Here is a 24,046-nt window from a genome sequence, read left to right as displayed (position 1 = left end):
TCAATCTAGTCCACTGTATTTCTTGCTCAAAATGTGGTCTCCAGTGTATTGGGGAGGTAAAGTACAGACTGGACTACCACTTTGCCAAACAATTACATTCTGTCCACAAAAATGATCCTGAGCTTCTGGTTACCTGCTATTTCAGCACACCAGTGTGTTCCTTGGCCAACATCTGCCTGCAGTGCTGCAGAGATGCTCAGTGCAAAGCTGAAAGAATAACATCTCATTTTCTGCCTGGGAACTCTGCAACCTTCTGGATTCAATTTGAGTTCAATAATTTTAGAGACTAAACATCTTCTCCCACCTCCCTACCCCAATCCTCACACACCAGGCCCTGTCATCACATGGACTGCTACCACAAGCAACCCATTGTCAGTTTCTAATGGTCCCCATTAGCAGTTATTCCTTCTGCCAGGCTGAGCATTACCCATTCCTTTCTGCCAAACTGTTTTCCTCTCTCTCTGGGCTCCATCTCCACCTAACATTTATCCCTTACCCCCTCCTGCACCCCTTCTCTAGCATATATACTAACCATTTCCTGCTAAAATCAGTTCTGAAGATACGTCGCAGGACCTTAAACATTACCTTTGCTTTCTCTCCACAGATACTGCCAGACCTGCTGAGTTTTTTTTTCCAGCAATCTCTGATTTATTTTCCGATTTCCAATGTCTGAAGTTCTTTTTTTCCCAACAGGAATAAAGTTCACTTTGATCAAATTTCCAAACACACTGGAGATAGGCATTATGGAGGATACCTTGAACATTTTAAGCATCGTTCATAGTTGTTGTAACACACTGTAATGGAAACAAACTTTTAAGCCTACTCTTGTTTTCATGATGAAAAGGTATTTTGAATAACTTTGGGTAAAGGACAGGGTTGAGTCCCTGGCAGTGCCCTTAGACTCCTGGCATGGCAGAGTTTATTAATCAGTGAACGTAGGGAAAGTGACAGAGATCCATGGCGATGGATGGGGAGCATACCCAGGAAGGGCAAAGGTGGTGGACAGGGACTGAGAGTGGAAAAGATTGGTGGTGGGAATGGTGGGGTGTTGGGAGGGGGAAGCATGTGGAGAGATACAGAGAGGTTGAGCGAGAGTAGAATTGCAGTGGGTTGTCCAGGCAGATGCTGTAGATTCATAAGATCAGTGCCTTTCCACTTAGGCCTTTTCAGGGGTCAGCTGCCAGGTTTTCTGTGAAACCTACCCATTCAGAGTTGAATGGATAATGTCTCAGACATTGAGGTTTGCAATTAGGTTTAATGATGTTATGGCATTGTGATTCAGACTTTTAACACTTTAATCTCCTGCTCACTCACACCCACTCTTTATGAGTTAAAATTCTCCCCGTAACTTAAATTTTTAAATTAAATTGATTGGTTGTCAATGTGTAGTTAATTACACCTTTTGTATGGTTCGATGAACAGAACTACAAATTATTTGAACAATTTTTGTATTAATACATTATATTAACTTTCTGTAATAATCAATAGAATAAATGATTTCATTTTAAATTTCTACCCACTGAATCCTTGCTTTAAAACACATCTTGTGCAAGTTGACATTATTAATAGCATTGATACCATTCTCAGTTTTGCACTGCTGATAAGATTGCCCAATTCTAAAATAAAGCCTTCAACTTCACAACATGAATGTGTTAGATCAGGATAATTGCAGAAAATGATAAACAAGCTTAAAAAATTCACTACAAACCTTTCTCTCCACACGCTCCATACACCATGCAGACAAATTGCGGATGAGGTGAGTGAAACTACATCAAACATTATGCACGAGAGCATCATAACCGTACCAGGGTTTCTTGTACATGTAACTCAAGTAATGATCATATGAGCTGAGATTTATTGAACGCGTTCTTTGTTGTTATGTTTTTGCCTCTTATGGAGCTCTGTCTGTGCCAGATAATCCCAGCTACTGGCTATGGTTAGCCCTGTGAGACAGATCCTGTGTCAAGATTCTGGAATTATTCAATAGTAGCAAGCACACGCTTGTAGCTCCAGTATATTTGATACAATTTCTTATCAGTACTGATATATATTCAATGTCATAAGCGAAGAATAAATTTGTTTCAGCTTAAAATCAGAGCCAAATCTTGTTCCCAAATAGCACAATTCATGCAAGTAGCCTGAGTTCTAAATTAATAGGTTGATGAGGATTTTTTAAAAGTAAACCTTTCAAGGTACATTTTCCAGACATTACAATGTTGAATCCTTAACATATCCATACGGTTTTCACGTTGTTTTAATGAGAATGCTAGTATCTATTTTAACTTGGAGTAAACATGCAGCCTTTCAGTCCAAGTTAAATTTAAATGTGGGGAGTAATTTTTAACCTAACGTGTCAGCAAACTGTCAGTATCATATGCAATAGTTAAATTGCAATCCTCCTGCTTTTAATCTTCATTAAAGTCAGCCTTGAGTAATATTGAATAATAAGTAGAAATACCATCCATCTATCCTGTGAGTTTTCGACCTGGCGAGCTGGGTTTAAACTGTCCACAGTGATTGCAGATAACAAAGATATTTTCCAGTAACTTGAATGAAAACTACTTTTAGCCCACTGGGTAGGATTTTGAATCATTTTCATACATTAAAAAAATCACAATTTCAATGTATTACTGTTAGAATTATCATTCGTTTTTTTTCAATAACTTGCCTTGAATCTGAATTCTATACTTTCTGGCTTAATATGATTCTGAAGTTTAAAAAAAAATCAATGAGAATTATCAGTATATGGTCCTGCTTAGAAAAATCAGAGTCTGAGATGTTCCTTGATTGAACTATTGCCTTGTTGATTATTTGATTCATTTAAGCTGACAGCACATTACTTTGGCAGTATGACGTGGCATCAGTTTAATATAACTCAGAAAAATATACTAACCTTTAAAGGATCTGATGGTACTAGTCACAGGTGGCTTGCAGTCTGGATCATGATAATGTTGCTGAAGTGACAACCTGACTTTTCCCTCTCGGGCCACTGCCTAAGTACTGGCCATGGGAACTCAAGTAATCCAAGATCTCTTGTAATAAATCGAAATCAATTAGAGGTCATAAAATTGTTTGTATAGTATAGGATGGACAGGCTCAGGGCAAAATGGCAATTTTCCTCAACATTGCTTTTGGTGCTGTATCAGGGTAAGATCCACGTTTGTGACAGCCAGGGTGCTAGGTGTGAGATTTGTGTGCAAACAGAGTCATTAATAAATTAACAGAGCAGCTCACTGTGACCCAGCATTTGTATAGCAACAGTGCTGGAATGTGAAATTATACTATCGGGGTAGTGACTTGCATTTTGGCAGTGCGCAGGATCAGCAGTACTTTGAAGTGAGATGCCAAGGCCTGAGAGTACTGATGGGGAACTCTAAGGTTTCATGACAATGCCGATTATCCATGGAGTTTCTCAGAAACGACAAGTTGTGTGATCGCACAGAGGTGCTCATAAAATGATTCATAATCCACTGTAAATGTAGCTGCAATTCCTTTTCTCACATGGTAAATCAAAGCCGCAAGCATTGACTGTGGCATCTAAAAACAGACGGGAGAAACTGGTCTGTGATAATACCTCCAGTGTTGTAAGGGAGCATGAGGAAGGAAGGTAGGGAAGCAATTTTCATTTGCATTTTCTCTCTGAGCAACCATTGAGTATCTTACCTGCACTTGGTAATATATATAGGGATGGCAGAGTGGAAGCAAGCAGATCACTGTCTCTGTACTGCCTCCCTTCAGTCTGCTAAGAAAGGTAAAATCCTGTCTCATCACTTTCCTATATTTATGATCTTATCTGCAGGCTTTTAAACATATGTTTCCTCCTTGTGAAAATTAACGGACAGAAAATCATGAGATGAGGCTACATAATTTCCTAGTATGCAAAATTAGCCCATATCAGGGGCATGTTATTAGTATATTTGCCATTTTTCACAGTGCTTAATACAGAATAATTTTTTATAAGCAAACGGAAATGCGCCAAAAAGTGGTTAAAGTTCCACACTTAACACAGTTTACAAGATTTACAAAGTAGATGAGAAGTAACGATGTTCCTCCAGTTCCTTGACCAGAATTTTAAAAATTTTTTATCGTTCTTTAGAATAGACAAGTTCTAATCAATGGTGTGTGATAGATAATCAGATTTTTTTTCTCTGATAAAATGGCTAATGTTTAAATAATCCACAGACACTGTGAAATTCTTTTGATGATGAGAGTTCTTACTATGGCTATTTGTTTGGTCTTAACTAATATCTAATTAATGATGCTTAGCAACATTATGGCTTTGAAATTATCCAGTGGCATACCAGAGCATGAACACTTAAGATTTCTGTCTGAAATTTGTTTCTCCATAGTTTAAAATGGATACGTTAACCCATTGTATTGAAACAAGTCGACACCTCTTTGAAAATAGTAAGTGGGAAACTTAACTGTACTGGTTAATCATTTACAAATGATTCTTCTTCAATGTTATTTAAAAACTCCTTGGAATTATGACTGGAGCGGTTTACAGGACAGAAAGAAGCCATTTCACTCATCATGTTTGTGAAGACCTTCTCTAGGACAATCCTGAACAAATGTTATTCTCCCTCTTAGTCACTCTACTCTTTGGAGTTCAGAAGATTGAGAGGTGATCTCATTGAAACCTATAGTATTCTTAAGGGGAATGATGGATAAATGATGAGAGGATGTTTCCCCTTATGGGACAGTCTAGGGATAGAGTGCATAACCTGAGATTCTTGATCAGTAGCAGAATCAAGGGCTATGAGGAAAGGGCAAGAAAAGGAAAATGAGGAAAGATGCTTCAGCCAAGATCCTATTGGATGGCGAGGCAGGCTGGAGGGGTGGCCTACTCCTGTTCCTGTTTCCTGTGGCCTCATCGTCCCTGTCTAAATCTTCCTCTGCTTTAAGATTTAAATACATTTTTATTAAAAAGGTGTTGTCCCTCTCTTGCTTCACTTAGAGGCTAGTTAAGCCATTCTATGCTTACCCAACGTTCTCCTTAATCTTCCCTGATTTCTCTCAATGGAATTTTAAAATAATGATTCTCTCAACTATGACTTTACAAGCAAAAGACATTTTTTTCCCCCTAAACCTTATCAAAGCTCTTTATATCACCCGCTTAACGTGAAGGCCCAGGTACAATTACTGGGTAACAGAGATAATGGGAACTGCAGATGCTGGAGAATCCAAGATAACCAAGTGTGAAGCTTGATGAACACAGCAGGCCAAGCAGCATCTTAGGAGCACAAATGTGCTCCTAAGATGCTGCTTGGCCTGCTGTGTTCATCCAGTTTCACACTTTGTTATCTTATTACAGGGTAACACCCTTTTTTTGTGCCATCAGAGCTTTTCTTGTTGTCAATTAAATGTTTTCACTTTGTAGTTTTGGATGCTTTCTCCTCTAGTCATAAAAATGATACCAGATTACAACTAGTCAGATTTACTTTCAGATTTCAGGTCCTTCTAATCACTCCACCCCACACCAAATGAATTAATTCATTAAAAATTACAGATAGGACCTGAAATAGCACAGTGTGGAGCTAGAGGAACACAGCAGGCCAGGCAACATCAGAGGAGCAGGAAAGTTGCCATTTCAGGTCAGAACCCTTCTTCAGAAATGGCTCTCTGTCTCCAGCATCTGCAGCTCTGACCAGCTCTGAGACAGGATCTGGAAACTAGGGTTTATAATCTACAATAACAGGTTGGCCCCTTAGATGTAATTGAAGAGAAATTACATCAGTCAAAAGGTTGCAAATGTACTGAATTCTTTGTTCCAAAGAGGTGTGGATAATCAATCAATGATGTTTCAAGAATGAGATCAAGAGATGTTTGGAAACTGAAGGTGTTAAGAGATTTGGGCATAGTGTGAAAACATAGAAATGAAATAGGAAATCCACCATGATTTTGTTGAGCAAGCTTGAAAGCCAAATGGGTCCTTTTTTTGTGTTCTTTTATTATCAAAGGGACAGATGTGAAATGGTCAGACACTCCATGAATGAGACCAGAGCACCAGAAGCAATTTAAAGATCATGTGAGGTTGTACATGATAAGTCAAGACAAGAGTTTAATGTCCATTCATCAATTCACAACTGAAAATTCCCTTTGTTAAGATTTGCTGATTTAGTCATACAAATATTCAAGGCGAGGTGTCTGTATGTAAGCTGATGGGCCCTTTCACTCAGTCCACAATTACTCCTCCCAGAATACATATTCTTTCAATTCTATAACACTTGGACATAATAACCAATCACACTTATTATTTATTAGATTAGATTCCCTACAGTGTGGAAACAGGCCCTTCGGCCCAACAAGTCCATACCACCCCTTGAAGCATCATCCCACCCAGACCCATTTGTGGGAGTGTCGGAGGATGATGCGTTGGAGGATCATCCTCCAACACTTGCGCCATCTACAACCTGACCCCACCACCAAAGACATTTTTCCCACCCCACCTTTGTCTGCCTTCCGGAGAGACCACTCTCGCCGCGACTCCCTTGTCCGCTCCGCACTCCCCTCCAACTCCACCACACCCGGCACTTTCCCCGGCAACTGCAAAAAGTGTTACACCTGCCCCCACACCTCCTCCCTCACCCCCATCCCAGGCCCCAAGATGACTTTCCACATCAAGCAGATGTTCACCTGCACATCTGCCAATGTGGTATACTGCATCCGCTGTACCCGGTGTGGCTTTCTCTACATTGGAGAAAACAAGCGGAGGCTTGGGGACAACTTTGGTTTGCAATAAACAACTCCCAGTCGCGAACCATTTCAACTCCCCCTCCCATTCCTTGGACGACATGTCCATTCTGTGCCTCTTGCAGTGCCACAATGATGCCACCCGAAGGTTGCAGGAACAGCAACTCATATTCCGCTTGGGAACCCTGCAGCTCAATGGTATCAATGTAGATTTCACCAGCTTCAAAATCTCCCCCTCTCCAACTGCATCCCAACACCAGCCCAGCTCACCCCCACCTCACTAACTCGTTCTTCCTCTCACCTATTCCCTCCTACCACCTCAAGCCGCACCTCCATTTCCTACCTACTAACCTCATCCCACCCCCTTGACCTGTCCGTGCTCCCTGGACTGACCTATCCCCTCCCTACCTCCCCACCCATACTCTCCTCTCCACCTATCTTCTCCTCTATCCACCTTCGGTCCACCTTCCCTCTCTCCCTATTTATTTCAGAATCCTCTCCCCATCCCCCTTTTTCTGATGAAGGGTTGAGGCCCGAAACATCAGCTTTTGTGCTCCTAAGATGCTGCTTGGCCTGTTGTATTCATCCAGCTCCACACTTTGTTATCTCAGTTACCTAAGTGTTAGATTTGAACAGAAATTTTCACTGTGACACAAAGAACACAGAAATTAGCTGGACAGCAGTACAGAGAGATGCCAACTGCATGGGTTCAATTTCCATACCAGCTGAGATTATAATGAAGCACTCTCTTTATCAACCCCTCCCTTCTCCTGAAGGATTGTGACCATCAGGTTAAACCACCATCATCTCTCTCTATCGAGAGAGCAGGACTATTATGACTATGCTTTTACTTGAACAAAATCTTTGTTCTTAAAAGGTTTTATGTAATGGAAGGATGGAAATATAGTGAATTGATTCTTATGAGTGAAAGTTAGAGACAAAAAAAAACTGCAGATGCTGCACTCTAAGATAGACAAGCGGGAGGCTGGAAGACCACAACAAGCCAGACAGCATCTGGAGGAAAGGAGAAGTCAACTTTTCAGATTTTACCCTCATTCATGACAGGAAGTGGGGGTAAAGGAAGCTGCAGATAAAGAGGGGGTGGTGTGGGCTAGCGGAACGGTGGTGACAGGTGGACACCGGTAGTAGGTACGACCTGGTTGGTCGATAGATGGGATGAATCCAGTTTGTAGCTGAAAGCCGGGGTGGGGGCAGTAGATGAAATGGAACAGAGGAAGAGGGACTGGAAAAGGAGCCGGGGAATGGGTGGAAGGTTATTTAAAATTAGTAAACTCAGTGTTGAGTCCTCTGAGCTGTAGAGTGTCCAGGCGGAAGATAAGGTGTTGTTCCTCAAATTTGTGTTCTCAATCCTCCTGAAGGAGGGGGTGTGGAAGTGTTTGGTTAACGTAGTGAAGATACACTCAGAACATTTAACTGAAGTTTATTTTGTACACTTTTCACTGTCCTCCTGTATACCTGTTATTGAGCACATGTGGTAATAAAATCTAAATAAAAATAAAATAAATAAAAATTTTCTGCATTGCTAATTTGATCTGCCCCTGATTGATGCAAATTGAATGGCAGATATACATGCAAAGATCGATGGGGTCCTTTTGTGGTATGATTTGGCACTAAATTTCTGGTCAAGAGGAAGAAGGAGGCTTATGTTATGATGAGATGTGAAGACTCACTTAGGGCTCTTGAGGGCTATGAAGTAGCCAGGAAAGACCTAAAGAGGGAGCTCAGAAGAGCCAGAAGGAGACATGAGAAGTTGTTGGTGGATAGGATCAGGATAAACCCTAAGGCTTTCTATAGGTATTTAAGGAATAAAAGAATGAGGAGAGTAAGATTAGGGCCAATCAAGGATAGTAGTGGGAAGTTGTGTGTGGAGTCAGAGGAGATAGAGGAAGCACAAAATGAATATTTTTCGACAGTATTCTCTCAAGAAAACAACAATGTTGTCGAGGAGAATACTGAGATACAGGCTACTAGACTAGGTGAGATTGAGGTTCACAAGGAAGAGGAATTAGAAATCCTACAGAGGGTGAAGATAGATAGGTCCCCTGGGCCAGATGGGGTTTATCCTAGGATCCTCTGGGAAGCCAGGGAGGAAATTGCCGAGCCTTTGGGATTGAGCTTTAACTCGTCATTGTCTACAGGAATAGTGCCAGATGACTGGAGGATAGCAAATGTGGTTCCCCTGTTCAAGAAGGGGAGTAGAGACAACCCTGGTAATTATAGACCAGTGAGCCTTACCTCAGTTGTTAGTAAAGTGTTGGAAAAGGTGAGAAGAGATAGGATTTATAATCATCTAGAAAAGAATAAATTGATTAGGGATAGTCAGCACGGTTTTGTGAAGGGAAGGTCGTGCCTCACAAACCTTATTGAGTTCTTTGAGAAGGTGACCAAACAGGTAGATAAGAGTAAACCGGTTGATGTGGTGTATATGGATTTCAGCAAGGTGTTTGATAAGTTTCCCCACAGTAGGCTATTGTACAAAATGCTGAGGAATGGGATCGTGGGAGATATAGCAGTTTGGAGCGGAAATTGGCTTGCTGAAAGAAGACAGAGGGTGGTAGTTGATAGGAAATGTTCATCCTGGAGACCAGTTACTAGTGGTGTACCGCAAGGGTCGGTGTTGGGTCCACTGCTGTTTGCAATTTGATAAATGACCTGGATGAGGGCGTTGAAGGATGGGTTAGTAAATTTGCAGACGACACTAACGTTGGTGGAGTTGTGGATGGTGACAAAGGATGCTGTAGTTTGCAGAGAGACATAGATAAACTGCAGAGCTGGGCTGAGTGGTGGCAAATGGAGTTTAATGTGGACAAGTGTGAGGCGATGCACTTTGGTAGGAGTAACCGGAAGGCAAAGTACAGGGCTAATGGTAAGATCCTTAGCAGTGTAGATGAGCAGAGAGATCACAGTTCCATGTACACAGATCCTTGAAAGTTGCCACCCAGGTTGACAGGGCTGTTAAGAAGACATACAGTGTTTTAGCTTTTATTAAGAGAGGGATCGAGTTCCGGAACCAAGAGGTTATGCTGCAGCTGTACAAAACTCTGGTGCGGCCGCACTTGGAGTATTGCATACAGTTCTGGTCACCGCATTATAAGAAGGATGTGGAAGCTTTGGAAAGGGTGCAGATGAGATTTACTAGGATGTCGCCTGGTATGGAGGGAAGGTCTTACGAGGAAAGGCTGAGGGACTTAATGCTGTTTTCGTTAGAGAGAAGAAGGTTAAGAGGTGACTTAATTGAGACATATAAAATAATCAGAGGGTTAGATAGGGTGGATAGGGAGAGCAATTTTCCTAGGATGGTGACGGCGAGCACGAGGGGGCATAGCTTTTAATTGAGGGGTGAACGATGTAGGACAGATGCCAGAGATAGTTCCTTTACTCAGAGAGTAGTAAGGGAATGGAACGCACTGCCTGCAACGGTAGTAGATTCGCCAAATTTAGGTACATTTAAGTCATCAATGGACAAGCATATGGACGTACATGGAATAGTGTAGGTTAGATGGGCTTCAGATTGATATGACAGGTCGGCACAACATCGAGGGCCGAAGGGCCTGTAGTGTGCTGTAATGTTCTATGTTCTAAATTAGCGTGGGGCTATAAAATTTCAATAGAAGTGAGCATGAGGGCATAGTTTGACATGGAAGATGTGAAGGAAAGTGAGTATAGGACACAAGGTGACATGTGTTAATATGCATGGGACACGGAGATGGGTAGGTGATTCGATCTGGGATGTGAGGGCAGCAGGGGTGTTTTACGTGTGTTTAAAAACACTTGGAATCAACTCCAAAGAGGCAGGCCTTCTGTCATCCATCCTCTGCATCCCACATCCTCCTCTCTATGTCTAACTGGCCACTAAAGCAAGCTGTCAATCAAACTGAAAACCTGACATTTAAACCATTTTTAAAAAATGCATTTAAGAGGGATTTGAAGACAACATGAGAATTCTATCATCCTCTTTACTGCTCCCAGTATGTTCAGATACATCCTACATAGGCTTGACAATTTAAACCTTTAAGTAACAGTATTTCTAATATCATCTCAAGTACATTTACGATATAAACCTTGTCTTCTTTCACTGTGATCTTGTCAATATCTACATCCTTGGTAAAGGCAAATGCACTGGGCCCAATTTTCAACACAACATGTAGTATGTATTTTCTTTTGCAGCAAATACAACTTTCCAAAGTCTTTCTGACACCACATCATTTCAATAAGTCTTTTTGTAGGTTGGGAAGGCCTTGGGTATAGAAGTGCAAATGCATCTCTTCAGAGGCCAATGTCTTCATTATGAGACCCACAAGATAACTAAAGTTCCTCCATGCACTATTTTCATGTGCTGGTATGGTTATGCAAGCCAAAAAAGAAAGTGTGCTCGCTTGGAGAGCTCTTGACCACAGTGAAAGGCTTCTGACAAGTTGATAACATGCTGACAAATAAAAGTAACATGTCTTCATACCAAGAAATGTTATTCTTAGATACAATGAATAACAATGAGTTATTTATGCAGATTCAACAAGGTCACTAATCAATCTTCTATGGGGAACCTTGTCAAAGGCCTTGCTAAAGTCAATGTAGATAGCGTCTACCACTCTGTCTTCATCCATCCTCTTGATCACCTCTTCAAAAAAACTTAATCAATTTTGCGAGACATGATTTCCCACGCAGAAAACCATACTGAACATTTCTAATCAGTCCTTTTCTTTCAAATGCATGTAGATCCTATCTCTCAGAATCCCTCCAACAAGTTACCCACCACTGACACAGGGCTCACCGATCTGTAATTCTATGGCGTTTCCTTGCAGCCATTCTTAAATAATAGCACAACATTAGCCACCCTCCAGTCTTCCAGGACATAACTCATGGCTGTTAATGATACAAATATCTCCGTAATTTCTTCCTTAACTTCCCACAATGTCCTGGGATACACTTGATCTAGTCTTGGGATTTATCTGCCTTCATGCGTTTTAGGACCTTTAGCACCTCCTCTTCCGTAATGTGGCCTCTTTTCAAGACATCACTATTTATTTTCCTGAGTTCTCCAGCTTCCATGTCCTTCTCCAAAGTAAATTCTGAAGTGATCAATTAATTTAGGATCTCACCTATCACTTGTGGTTTCACATGGATGACCTTGTTGACCTTTAAGGGGCACTATTCTCTCCATAGTTACTCATTTGCCCTTAATTTATTTGTAGAATCTCCTTGGATTTCCCTTACCCTTATCTGCCAAAGCCATCTCATATTATTGTTTTGCCCTCCTGATTTCTCTCTCTGAAGTGTACTCCTAAACATCCTACACTCTTTAAGGGGCTCACTTGATCCCAGCTGTCTAAATACCTACTTTTTATTGACCAAATCATCATCATCTCCAGCCATTCAGTGTCCCCTACCCCTGCTAGCCTTGCTCATTACACTAACAGGAATACGTTGTTTTTGAACTCTTGTTATTTGGCTTTGAATTACTCCCACTTGCCAGGTGTCCCTTCACCTATGAAAGGACTCCCCCAATCAACTTTTGAAAGTTCCTGTTACTCGCATCAAAATTGGCTTTGTCTGAAATTAGAGCTTTAACGAGTGGAGCAGGCCCATCCTTTTCTATAACTATTTTCAAACTAATCGAATTGTGATCACTGGTTCCAAAGTGCTCCCCCACTAATGCCTCAGTCACTTATTTCCCAATAGGAGATAAGTTTTGCCCCTTCTCTAGTAGAGTCATCTGTTGTTTCTTATACAATTTAGTTACCACTTAACAGATTATTTTCTTCTTTACAGTATCACTGACAGATTTCTGAATGACAGTTTTGTTCATTTCTCAGAGGTTTATTTTTTGATACCTGTACTTGGAAGAATATTATTGCCTGGTTTCTGAGTACAGTGCATAGAGGATGATGGATGACATAGATCTATGAAAATGTTGACAGAAATGCACGGGATGATATGAATGATCTGAGGGGACATGGGCTGCCAAAGCAGATCTAAGGGACCAAAGGCTGTATGGGGTATGAAGAGGGCATGGGTGGTTGGAGAGGGCATAACAGCAACACTGGAATCTGATGGGTCAAGAAAGGGTGTAGCAGATCTGGGGAGGATTTGGTGGCTAAGGATAAGTAGACAGAGGAGGAATGATATTAAGGGTACATTTAAACAGCTTTGTAAGCTGGGCTGGTGTCTCTAAGAGTAGAAGTGGGCCTCCTATCCAAGTCAGCTTTGTACCCACACTTCACCATGGCTTTCAAAATGAATTGCAAACCTGAACCTTGCATGAAAACACAAAATTCACATGCACAACCAGTCATGAGCTCAGTATTGGAAGTTGAAAAAGGAACTAACCCACGTTTCACACACCTGACATGAAAACTCCAACCCAAAGTATAAATTTAATACATCAGTCATGTCCTCTGCCTCCATGTATAGATTTCCATTTTGATCTCTATTCGGTCTGTCTCCAACCTTTACAGCAGTTTCAGGATTTATATGGCTTTAGAAGATAATGGGAAGCATACATTCAGCACTGGTTTTGAAAGAGAAAATAATTGCACATTCCTGTGCGTTTCTTTAGCCTTGCTACAGACTTCAAGTTAACAAAATAATATTGCTGTCACCAAATCAAGATTAATCTCCTCACCAATATCATTCACTTTCGGTAAGATTGATACAAATATCTTATGAAATACAACTGTTCTTTTTTCTCAGAACAATATGGACAAATTTGGCAAGCTTCTACTCTCAGGAGGACAACATAGCGGTTTTGTTTTTACTGATACACTTTTCAAAATTTCTTAAACTTTTTTGTGAGGCTCTTCAATCACTTTATTTCTCCTTATTTTTATTTTGTACTTTATTATGTTCTTCTCTAGGCTTTCTTCCTTCATGGTTATAGTCTTACCATGTTTATAAGCCCTCTTTATTTTGTTCCTCATCTCCTGGCTTTTGCTTGGCGCCCTATAGCAGCTATTAGCTTCCTTCCTTTTTAATGAATTACTCATATTCTATACATTTGCAATTTTTATGAACATCCCACTGTTGCTCTCTAGTCTTTTGTGCCAATTTCTCCTTCTGCTTCACTGCAGCTAGCTCACTCCTCATCGCTTTAAGATCCACTCTGATCCCATTTTTGTACTGATTTTTTTTCCCCATTTCAAGGCAGTTCTGAAAGCATCCGCAACATGGAGTCAAGATTATCATCCATATTCAGTTCATTGACCAGACCATTTTACTACTTCAAATAGGATCTAACCACAACTCTATGCCACTAACTTGCTAACTTACCATCCTAGGGAGGAACTCTCTAGATTTTCTAGGCATTCCAAATCCTCCTTCTTCATTAATCCTCTCCTTGTCCCAAATTAAAAATGAGCAATTAAATCTCACAGAGCAATAATTTTGTTATTCTGATCCTTCTCCTATCTACATACATCCTTCTTCCATTTCTTGCCTGCTGTTTGGAGGTCTCCAATACATCACATCCAATGTAGCTGGTTTATTCTGGCACATACTCTTAGGTTAGGGGCAAGTCCCTTTCTATTGGGTAGGAATTCTAAACATGTACGGTTGTTCCCATTTATTAGAAACAGCAGGCATGAAATAAAGTGCATCCTGGAGCACTTGGAGATATTCTCAAATTTTATTCAGCTATTTAATACAGAGATTATGTATGACATAGCAGATTAAAAACCATTTTCTTAACTCTGATAATATGGCTCATTGACAATTGACAGATGTTAAATGGTCATCATTAGCAATGAATTACATCTGACTAATTTATTTTGTTCCCGCTGATGGAATCTTATTCTAAGGAAGAGGGTGATTTAAGTATCATTCATTTTGACAACTTCAGTCAAGGGCTTAGAAATTATTTGCTAGCTTTTAATTTTGAGCACCACTTGGAAAACTAGCAGGAGCAGATTTGTGGCCTGTTAAAAACTATAACCTATTTTCTTTTCTATTTTCCTGCCTAGCAACAAGATTTAACATCCAACCCTAACAAAATGGAAATAACCTTTTTTCCTATTTTGTTTGAGTGGAGAGAAATATAGTTCCTTGCTAATGACAGGCAATAACACAGGAAATGACTGGATTAAATAATGTTTAGATAATTCTGAAATGTATGCAGTTCATTAACACATTATCAAAATGTCTCAAAGTATTTGACACATTGGAAAGCGTCGAGACTATTGTTACATGGGAAAATATGATAGTGAGTCGACACAAGCTGGTCGTCATAAACAATACATTTTTTTTACCTAATCATCTCGACTATGTTCTTTCAATTTGGAAAACTGAATACACTGAAATCCGATGCGTAGTAATTATTTTGCAACTCTAGTCCATATGTTACCACTTGACTGGCTTCTGATAGGTAATGAATTTAGATAATATGCCTGCTTCAGGGACAGAATCTGACCTTTTAGGAATGGCACTCTGTCATAACGAATAGCATCTGTCATTGATTAAGATTCAGAAGAATTGTAGCTGGAAAAGTGCAAGAAAACAAGAAACAGAATCAAAGTTCACATGAATAATTAATTGATTTCTTAAACATCCATATTAGTTTGGCAGTTCATAAAAAGATATCTTAACCCTTTAAGATTGCAAATAAAGTCTTGCATTAATTCTAATTGTTGTCAAAAAGTATTAGCATCAGACATTATTAAGATTAATTGTCAAGATATCATGGAAATTTTGATGAACAATATTGGGCAAAGCAATTTACAAATTGTAATTTAATTGGTTTTGCAAAAAAGTGAATAAAATAAAAATATCCATAATAGAAAGTGATGACATAACCTTACATTTGGCAAAATTTTTTTTGATGCACCATCCTAGTCTTTGTTAAAATAACTGAGGATGTTATGTTAGAGTAGTGAACTGATGTTTACAATTCTTCTTCGACTGTGCTTCAAACTATAGGTATGACAAACTGAAGATCAAAAGCTGTATTAACGTAAGATGTAACGAAGAAGGAAACAAGTAGTAAAAAGTGAAAAGGAGGGATCGAAAGGAAGGTATGAATTGCTTGTAAGATCCTATTAAGTGTGTTGTGCATTAACTTTTGCTAAAATTAAAGGACATACCCATTTGAAGATTTACTGATAAATGAAAGCAAGCCATTAAGCTGGCAACCTGTTAATTCCATGTCATTGTGCTTAACTGCTTCCTTGTATTTCAACATGAATGATTGATATAGCGTATGCTGCAGTTGAGGGGGCTTTGTGGTGCAATTGTAACATCCCTGCCTCTGAGTCAAAGGTTCCAATTTATGTTCCACTGCTGGGCTTGGCCAATCAAGTTATGTGTAAGTTGAAAATTCTTCCAACATTTGTCAATGATAGGTGTAAGAGGAGGAGAAATTCCTTGCCATCCATGTGATGAAGAGAAATTGGAGGCTATACCATCATTATTAATTTCTCTAGGGTATAACATGCATATAAAAATGTATTTTGAAACAGCAGATAATGGGAACTACAGACGCTGGAGAACCCAAGATAACAAAGTGTGGGGCTGGAGAAACACAGCAGGCCAAGCAGCATCTTAGGAGCACAAAAGCTGGTGTTTTGGACCTAGGCCCTTCATCAGAAAAGGGTCTTTTCTGATAAAGGGTCGAGGCCTGAAACGTCAGCTTTTGTGCTCCTAAGATGCTGCTTGGCCTGCTGTGTTCATCCAGCCCCACACTTTGTTATTTTGAAACAGCAGCTTGGTTTCCCTGGTAAGGGAACAGTTGCCCTAGATGGCTGGTGTGGATGAGTTAGGTGCCCACAGCACAGGACTCAATCCTTGTTCCGATTGAGATGTGTTTGGGACTTTGCACTTTGATATCACAAAATGGTTCTTTGGAGTGGAGTAGTACTCCAGAAATGATTAAACTAAAAGTTCCGATAGTGTGCACAAATCTCATAAGAAATACAACAGAATGTTACATTTAATCAAGATTCAATATTTGTGTGTCTTCTTTAATGTTGAAGAAAGTTTCCATCTCATGGCCATCATATAGCATGGATCATATTGGTGTATTTCAAAATCACAGAATAATTGAATGGTGACAGCAGTGGTTACATTAAATCTATTTCCTTTTGCGCTTAGTCCTTCCAGCAAGAAAATAATGGGCAAACTCGTGTACTTTGGAGACTAAATGCAGATCTGGACTTACAAGCAAGTAATTCTTCTGTTTGGGGTTGAGTCGGACTTTCTCAAATTATTACGTTTTTCTCAGCTTATTGCATATTCATGCACAGGTAGAACAAGAATAGCTATGGGCAACAAGCAGGATGTTCTGCACGATCCCTCCTGGACCACTTATGAGGTGATGTCTCTTCATCCAGAGAGTGTTGAGCCTGTGGAATCCTCCATCACAAAAAGTGGTTGAGGCCAAAATATTGAATGTTTTCAAGCAGGATATAGATATTGACGTTGGGGGTAAAGGGATCGAAGTGTATGGGGTAAATGCAGGAATGATACCGAGTAGGGTGATCATTATGACTGCCGGAGCAGGCTTGAAGTGGTAAATGGCCTACTTGTGTTCCTATTTGCTATTTTTTTAGTTTTAATTACAAGTAAGACTGTTTATGACAGAGTTCTTATAAAGTGGTTGCCCTAGGTAATCTTCACAAATAACACTGTAACTGCGTAAGAACTACAAGCAAGACTGAAGAGATAATGGGGACTGCAGATGCTGGAGATTCCAAGATAATAAAATGTGAGGCTGGATGAACACAGCAGGCCAAGCAGCATCTCAGGAGCACAAAAGCTGACGTTTCGGGCCTAGACCCTTCATCAGAGAGGGGGATGGGGGGAGGGAACTGGAATAAATAGGGAGAGAGGGGGAGGCGGACCGAAGATGGAGAGTAAAGAAGATAGGTGGAGAGAGTGTAGGTGGGGAGGTAGGGAGGGGATAGGTCAGTCCAGGGAAGACGGACAGGTCAAGGAGGTGGGATGAGGTTAGTAGGTAGCGGGGGGTGCGGCTTGGGGTGGGAGGAAGGGATGGGTGAGAGGAAGAACCGGTTAGGGAGGCAGAGACCGGTTGGACTGGTTTTGGGATGCAGTGGGTGGGGGGGAAGAGCTGGGCTGGTTGTGTGGTGCAGTGGGGGGAGGGGACGAACTGGGCTGGTTGAGGGATGCAGTAGGGGAAGGGGAGATTTTGAAACTGGTGAAGTCCACATTGATACCATATGGCTGCAGGGTTCCCAGGCGGAATATGAGTTGCTGTTCCTGCAACCTTCGGGTGGCATCATGACATGTCCATCATGTCCATCATGGGCCTCCTGCACTGCCACAATGATGCCACCCGAAGGTTGCAGGAACAGCAACTCATATTCCGCCTGGGAACCCTGCAGCCATATGGTATCAATGTGGACTTCACCAGTTTCAAAATCTCCCCTTCCCCTACTGCATCCCTCAACCAGCCCAGTTCGTCCCCTCCCCCCACTGCACCACACAACCAGCCCAGCTCTTCCCCCCCACCCACTGCATCCCAAAACCAGTCCAACCGGTCTCTGCCTCCCTAACCGGTTCTTCCTCTCACCCATCCCTTCCTCCCACCCCAAGCCGCACCCCCCGCTACCTACTAACCTCATCCCACCTCCTTGACCTGTCCGTCTTCCCTGGACTGACCTATCCCCTCCCTACCTCCCCACCTACACTCTCTCCACCTATCTTCTTTACTCTCCATCTTCGGTCCGCCTCCCCCTCTCTCCCTATTTATTCCAGTTCCCTCCCCCCATCCCCCTCTCTGATGAAGGGTCTAGGCCCGAAACGTCAGCTTTTGTGCTCCTGAGATGCTGCTTGGCCTGCTGTGTTCAAGCAAGACTGAATATGGCTAAGCCTTCTCATGAGCTGGTTGACCTGGAGAGGGTTCACCCCTTACACCTTTAATGAAGGAGTCATGTCAGTTAAGAAGTTTGGAATCAACAGAGTTTGGAGGAAGAAGTCTCCTCCGCCAGGTGTATGCCTCATTCATGACTATGCATGGCAGACTAATGAATGAGAAAGGTTCCCATGAAAGCCAAGAAACCTGACCTTGCCTGAAAGGACCTGAGAACTTAACAGCAAACGTTTAACATATCATCAGGGATCCAAATTTATGCCCCCCAACCAAATAAAGTTTCCATGCCCACCCTTCTAAAACTAAATCGTTCGAGAGAAGGTTGAGAGGTGACTTAATTGAGACATATAAAATAATCAGAGGGTTAGATATGGTGGATAGGGAAAGCCTTTTTCCTAGGATGGTGACGGCGAGCACGAGGGGGCATAGCTTTAAATTGAGGGTTGAAAGATATAGGACAGATGTCAGAAAGTAGTAAGGGAATGGAACGCTTTGCCTGCAACGGTAGTAGATTCGCCAACTTTAAGTACATTTAAGTCGTCATTGGACAAGCATATGGATGTACATGGAATAGTGTAGGTTAGATGGGCTTCAGATCGGTATGACAGGTCGGCATAACATCGAGGGCTGAAGGGCCTGTACTGTGCTGTCATCTGCTATGTTCTATGTTCTAACCACAGAGATAACAAAACGTGGAGCTGGATGAACACGGAAGGCCAAGCAGCATCTTAGGAGCACAAAAGCTGACGTTTCGGGCTTGGACCCTTCATCAGAAAAGGGGCATGGGGAGAGGGTTTTGAAATAAATAGAGAGGGGGGGGAGGCGGACTGAAGATGGATAGAAGAGAAGATAGGTGGAGAGGAGAATATTAGTGGGGAGGTAGTGAGGGGATAGGTCAGTCCGTGGAGGATGGACAGGCCGGGTGGGGGGGCAGGATGAGGTTAGTAGGTCGGAAATGGAGGTGCAGCTTGAGGTGGGAGGAGGGGATAGATGAACAGAAGGGCAGGTTAGGCAGGTGGGGACAAGGTGGCCTCATTTTGGGATGCAGTATGGGAAGGGGAGATTTTGAAGCTTGTGAAGTCCACATTGATACCATTGGGCTGCAGGGTTCCCAAGCGGAATATGAGTTGCTGTTCCTGCAACCTTCAGGTGGCATGATTATGGAACTGCAGGAGGTCCAGGATGGAAATGTCGTCTAAGGAATGGGAGGGGGAGTTAAAATGGTTTGCGACTGAGAGGTGCAGTTGTTAATTGCAAACCGAGCGTCAGTATTCTGTAAAGCAGTCCCCAAGCCTCCGTTTGGTTTCCACAATGTAGAGGAAGCCACAGCGGATGCAGTATACCATATTGGCAGATGTGCAGGTGAACATCTGCTTGGTGTGGGAAGTCTTCTTGGGGCCTGGGATGGGGGTGAGGGAGGAGGTGTGAGGAAAAGTGTAGCACTTCCTGCAGTTGCAGGGGAAGGTGCCGGGTGTGGTGGGGTTGGAGCGGAGTGTGGAGTGGACAAGGGAGGCCTGGAGAGAGTGGTCTCTCCGGAGGGCAGACAAGGGTGGGGATGGAAAAATGTCTGTGGTGGTGGGTTCGGATTGTAGATGGCGGAAGTGTCGGAGGATGGTGCGTTGTATCAGGAGGTTGGTGGGTTGGTATGTGAGGACGAGGGGGATTCTCCTTTGGCGGTTATTGCGGGGATGGGGTGTGAGGGATGAGTTGCGGGAAATGTGGGAGACACGGTCGAGGGCGTTCTCATCCACTGCGGGGGTGATGTTGCGGTCCTTGAAGAACAAAGACATCTGGGATGTGCGGGAGTGGAATGCCTCATCCTGAGAGCAGACCTCCACCGCATCTGCTCACAGGATGAGGCATTCCACTCCCATACATGCCAGATGTCCTCGTTCTTCAAGGACTGCAACTTGCCCCCTGCAGTGGTTGAGAACGCTCTCAACCGAGTCTCCTGGATTTTCTGCAACTTCACTTTGTTCTCGGATTATCCAGGATCTGCAGTTCCCATTATCTCTTCTAATACTCCAGGTGGGTTCTGAATATTCCGCCCAGTGTTTCTGCATTATTTCAGTCTAGATCCAAAATGATTTTGAACATCTCTGTCAAATCACTCAAAGTTATTGGTTGACAGGACACAATTTTTCGAGTCAATTCCGGACTGCAATGTAACTTTTATTCAGAAGGAAATGACAGTCACCAAGATGATTCTTGATTCTTCTGACACTTATAATGCACCAAGTACTTTGAAGACCATGATTGAACCCAAAAAGAGGCAAACTAGATACAATTCTTATGCAGCATACGGGTTATAGTTCTATATCAAAAACTTGTAAGGCTAAGAGAAAACCTTACTTGTGTTGTTTACATTGATTTATACCCTGAAAACAGGAGAAGTGATAGGAGAATGTGATCAAATAATGATTTTATGTTGTGTGTGAATTACAGCTTCAAGATTGAAAGAGTTCAGTAAAAATTTTCAAGGATATTGCCTGTGTTGGAAGGTTCGAGCTACAGGGAGATGCTGAATGGACTGCAGCTACTTTCCCTGGAGTGTCGGAGGTTAAGAGGTGACCTCTTAGAGTTTTATATAATCATGGGGGACATGGATTGGGTAAATAGACAAAGTCGTTTCCCCAGAGTAGGGGAGTTCAAAACTAGAGGACAAAGGTTTAAGGTTAGAGGGGAAGGATTTAAAAGGACCGAAAGGGGAGCTTTTTCATGCAGAGGCTGGTGGTTGTGTGGGATGAGTTGCCAGAGTAAGTGGTGGAGGCTGGTACAATTGCAACATTTAAAAGGCATCAGGGTGGTTACACAAATAGGACGGGTTTAGAGGAATATAAGCCAAATACTGGCAGATGGGCTGAGAATAATTTAGGAAATCTGGTTAGCATGGAAGAGTCAGACCAAAGGGTCTGTTTCCCTGCTGTACATCTCTATGACTCTATGAGTGTCAGATAGAAAACTTTCTAAACCCACATCTATTTATTTGATGACTTATGATTTCATACTCAGATGGTATAACAAAATGGTTTGTGTGAGTGTTTGAACAAGCGAAATGTGAGCAGAAGTATACCATTCACTGCTTTTTGAGGCAGAGAGTTCCAATGTCACACAACCCAGTTTGAGGCAAACATAACTCATTTTATTCTAAAGAGGTGATATCTGATTAATGAACAGTAACTCATTATGTCCTCTTCACAATGTATTGTTTGGATTTAGCCACCATGCCTTCATTTAAATCATTGATGTAAGTTGTAAGTTTTGAGGTGCCAACCAAGCCCCTGCTTGTCACCATTCATTACATCTTGCCAATCAGACAAAGATCTGTTAATCTGTACTCTCTATTTTCCACCACCCAGTCAATCTTCTATCCATGCTAATATGTTATCCCCTTAATCATGAGATCTGACTTGGCACAATGACCTTACATGTCACATATTGCCAAATACATTCTGAAAATTGAAGCTCAAATCATCTGTAAGCCAGGCAGCATCAGAGGAGTAGGAAAGTTGAAGTTTTGAGTCAGGTCCCTTCTTCAGAAAGTCAATTTTTGAAGAAGGGCCCCGACCCAAAACGTTAACTTTCCTGCTCCTCTGATGCTGCCTGGCCTGCTGTGTTCCTCCAGCTCCCCACTGTATTATCTCCGACTCTCGCTTCGGCATTCTTACTATCTCGAAACACCTGTACATTTCTTTTTGTCCACAGGACATGTTATTCATACAAAGAAATCTAACAGTTTGGTTAAACCTGATTTTGGTTTCTGGAAAGATGCTGACTAATTACCTCAGGCTTTTCGAATTGTGCCGTTATAACATCTTTAATGGTTGATTGAAATTCCTTCCCTACATGGACAGTCAAGCTAACTTGCCTATAGTTTACTTGTCTCCTTCACTTCTTGAATAGAAGGGCCAAATTTGTTACTTACCTGTTTGATGGAACCTTTCTTGAATGCAAGGAAGTTCGGAAAATTAACAACAATGTATCTCTGACATCCTTAGCAACCTGACTTGTCAGCCCATGGTTCCATCAGTTTGCTTATTACACTTCCCTCATGATTATAATTTCACAAAGCTGCTCTACTCTTTCCACCTACTGATTAACTAGAATTTTTTGCAGTCTCTATTGTGCAGATAGAAGCATAATATTTGCTTATTTCATCCACTGTTTCCTTACCATCTACTGTTAACTCAGAATTCTCATTTTCTCGAGGACAACAATCACTTTACTTGCTCTTTTCCTTTTTAATGACCTGTATAAATTCTCAAATTTATTTTTATATTTCTAGCTAGTTTCCTCACACTCTAATTTCTTCATCCTGATTAACTCTTTAGTTATTCTTTGATAGTCTTTAAATTCTGACCACTCATCTGCTCTGCCATGCATCTTTCCACATCTGCCTGCTTTTTCTTCCCTTAAGTTGGATGCTTTTCCCAAGCCCTTTACTTAACCGCAGATTTTGCTTCCAATGTGTTTGAAATAATCTTCCTTTACAAGGAAGATATGTCGTTAGCAAAGTCTTGTGTGGATTTGGTGCACTCCATTTACTATAGTAGGTGGAACTTGATATTAAAGCAGTGTTGAGGTATGGATCTCAAAAATCTCAATTGTTAAAACTATTTTTTTCAAGACAGCATCGAGAAGAGAGGCAAAAATCTTGGTCTTTCTCAATTTGCTTCAATGATGAAAAAGCTTGAGGCATGTAACATGCCCGTCAAAGTAATTCTCTTTAACATTTGGAGCTTCTGAATCCATGACAGACAAAAACCAGATGCAATCATCAAAGTGGATCCTTAATGGATAGAACAGGATGGATCTGATATGTTCTAAACAATGGCTCAAGGCATTTATTTATATTACTGTGAGCCTCATTGCAGTATCTTTGTAAGCATGTATATTACAAGATGGATAAAGGTAAAGCAGCCACTATCCCAGAGGTCCAGAGGGCTAGTGTCTCATTGGAGAGAGGCTGAAGGGAGGATGAAGGATCTAGGCCCGAAACGTCAGCTTTTGTGCTCCTGAGATGCTGCTGGGCCTGCTGTGTTCATCCAGCCTCACATTTTATTGTCTTGGATTCACCAGCATCTGCAGTTCCCATTATCACTGCTGCTGATAGTTTTTTTTAACATCCAGCTGGTGAAACCACAGCTCAGTGGTCTAAGGCTTGTGTCCAACCTGTGGTGATAGTATACTCACATTTAAAGATGCAATGTTCTGCTCAACATGCATTTCCTGTTGCCTTCAAGGTAGCTTCTGTCTGCTGTCTTAAGACGAACGTTTGACTATTCTCTTTGGCAGAGGAGGAAGGTAAACACAGCAGGAAGATGAAATGCCTGCCCATAGAAATTTGAATCAACTTATATCTCTTTGATAGACCCAGTAATTTAATACTTAAACCTGGCCTCCAGAGTATCATGAATAATTTATTGGTTAAATTGACTCATTGTGGTTCCCAAAGAACCATTACTGAGATTTGTGTACTATACTATCTATTAGCTGTAGATAACTGTCTGTTTGCTA

The 24,046-nt window shown here is 41.6% G+C and overlaps 1 long non-coding RNA gene across 1 annotated transcript; it reads left to right on the top strand.

Annotated features, from left to right (window-relative positions):
- The first annotated feature begins 3,510 nt into the window (after positions 1-3,510).
- Positions 3,511-21,088, top strand: LOC125455272 (uncharacterized). The gene is made up of 3 exons (XR_007248203.1): positions 3,511-3,607; positions 15,622-15,716; positions 20,975-21,088. It is a non-coding gene; the product is annotated as an uncharacterized LOC125455272 (long non-coding RNA).
- Positions 21,089-24,046: the final 2,958 nt, after the last annotated feature.

Source organism: Stegostoma tigrinum, chromosome 10, assembly GCF_030684315.1.
Source record: "Stegostoma tigrinum isolate sSteTig4 chromosome 10, sSteTig4.hap1, whole genome shotgun sequence".
Taxonomy (NCBI): Eukaryota; Metazoa; Chordata; class Chondrichthyes; order Orectolobiformes; family Stegostomatidae; genus Stegostoma; species Stegostoma tigrinum.
Note: the sequence above shows the minus strand (reverse complement) of the source record. Positions and strands in the feature narration are given on the sequence as shown.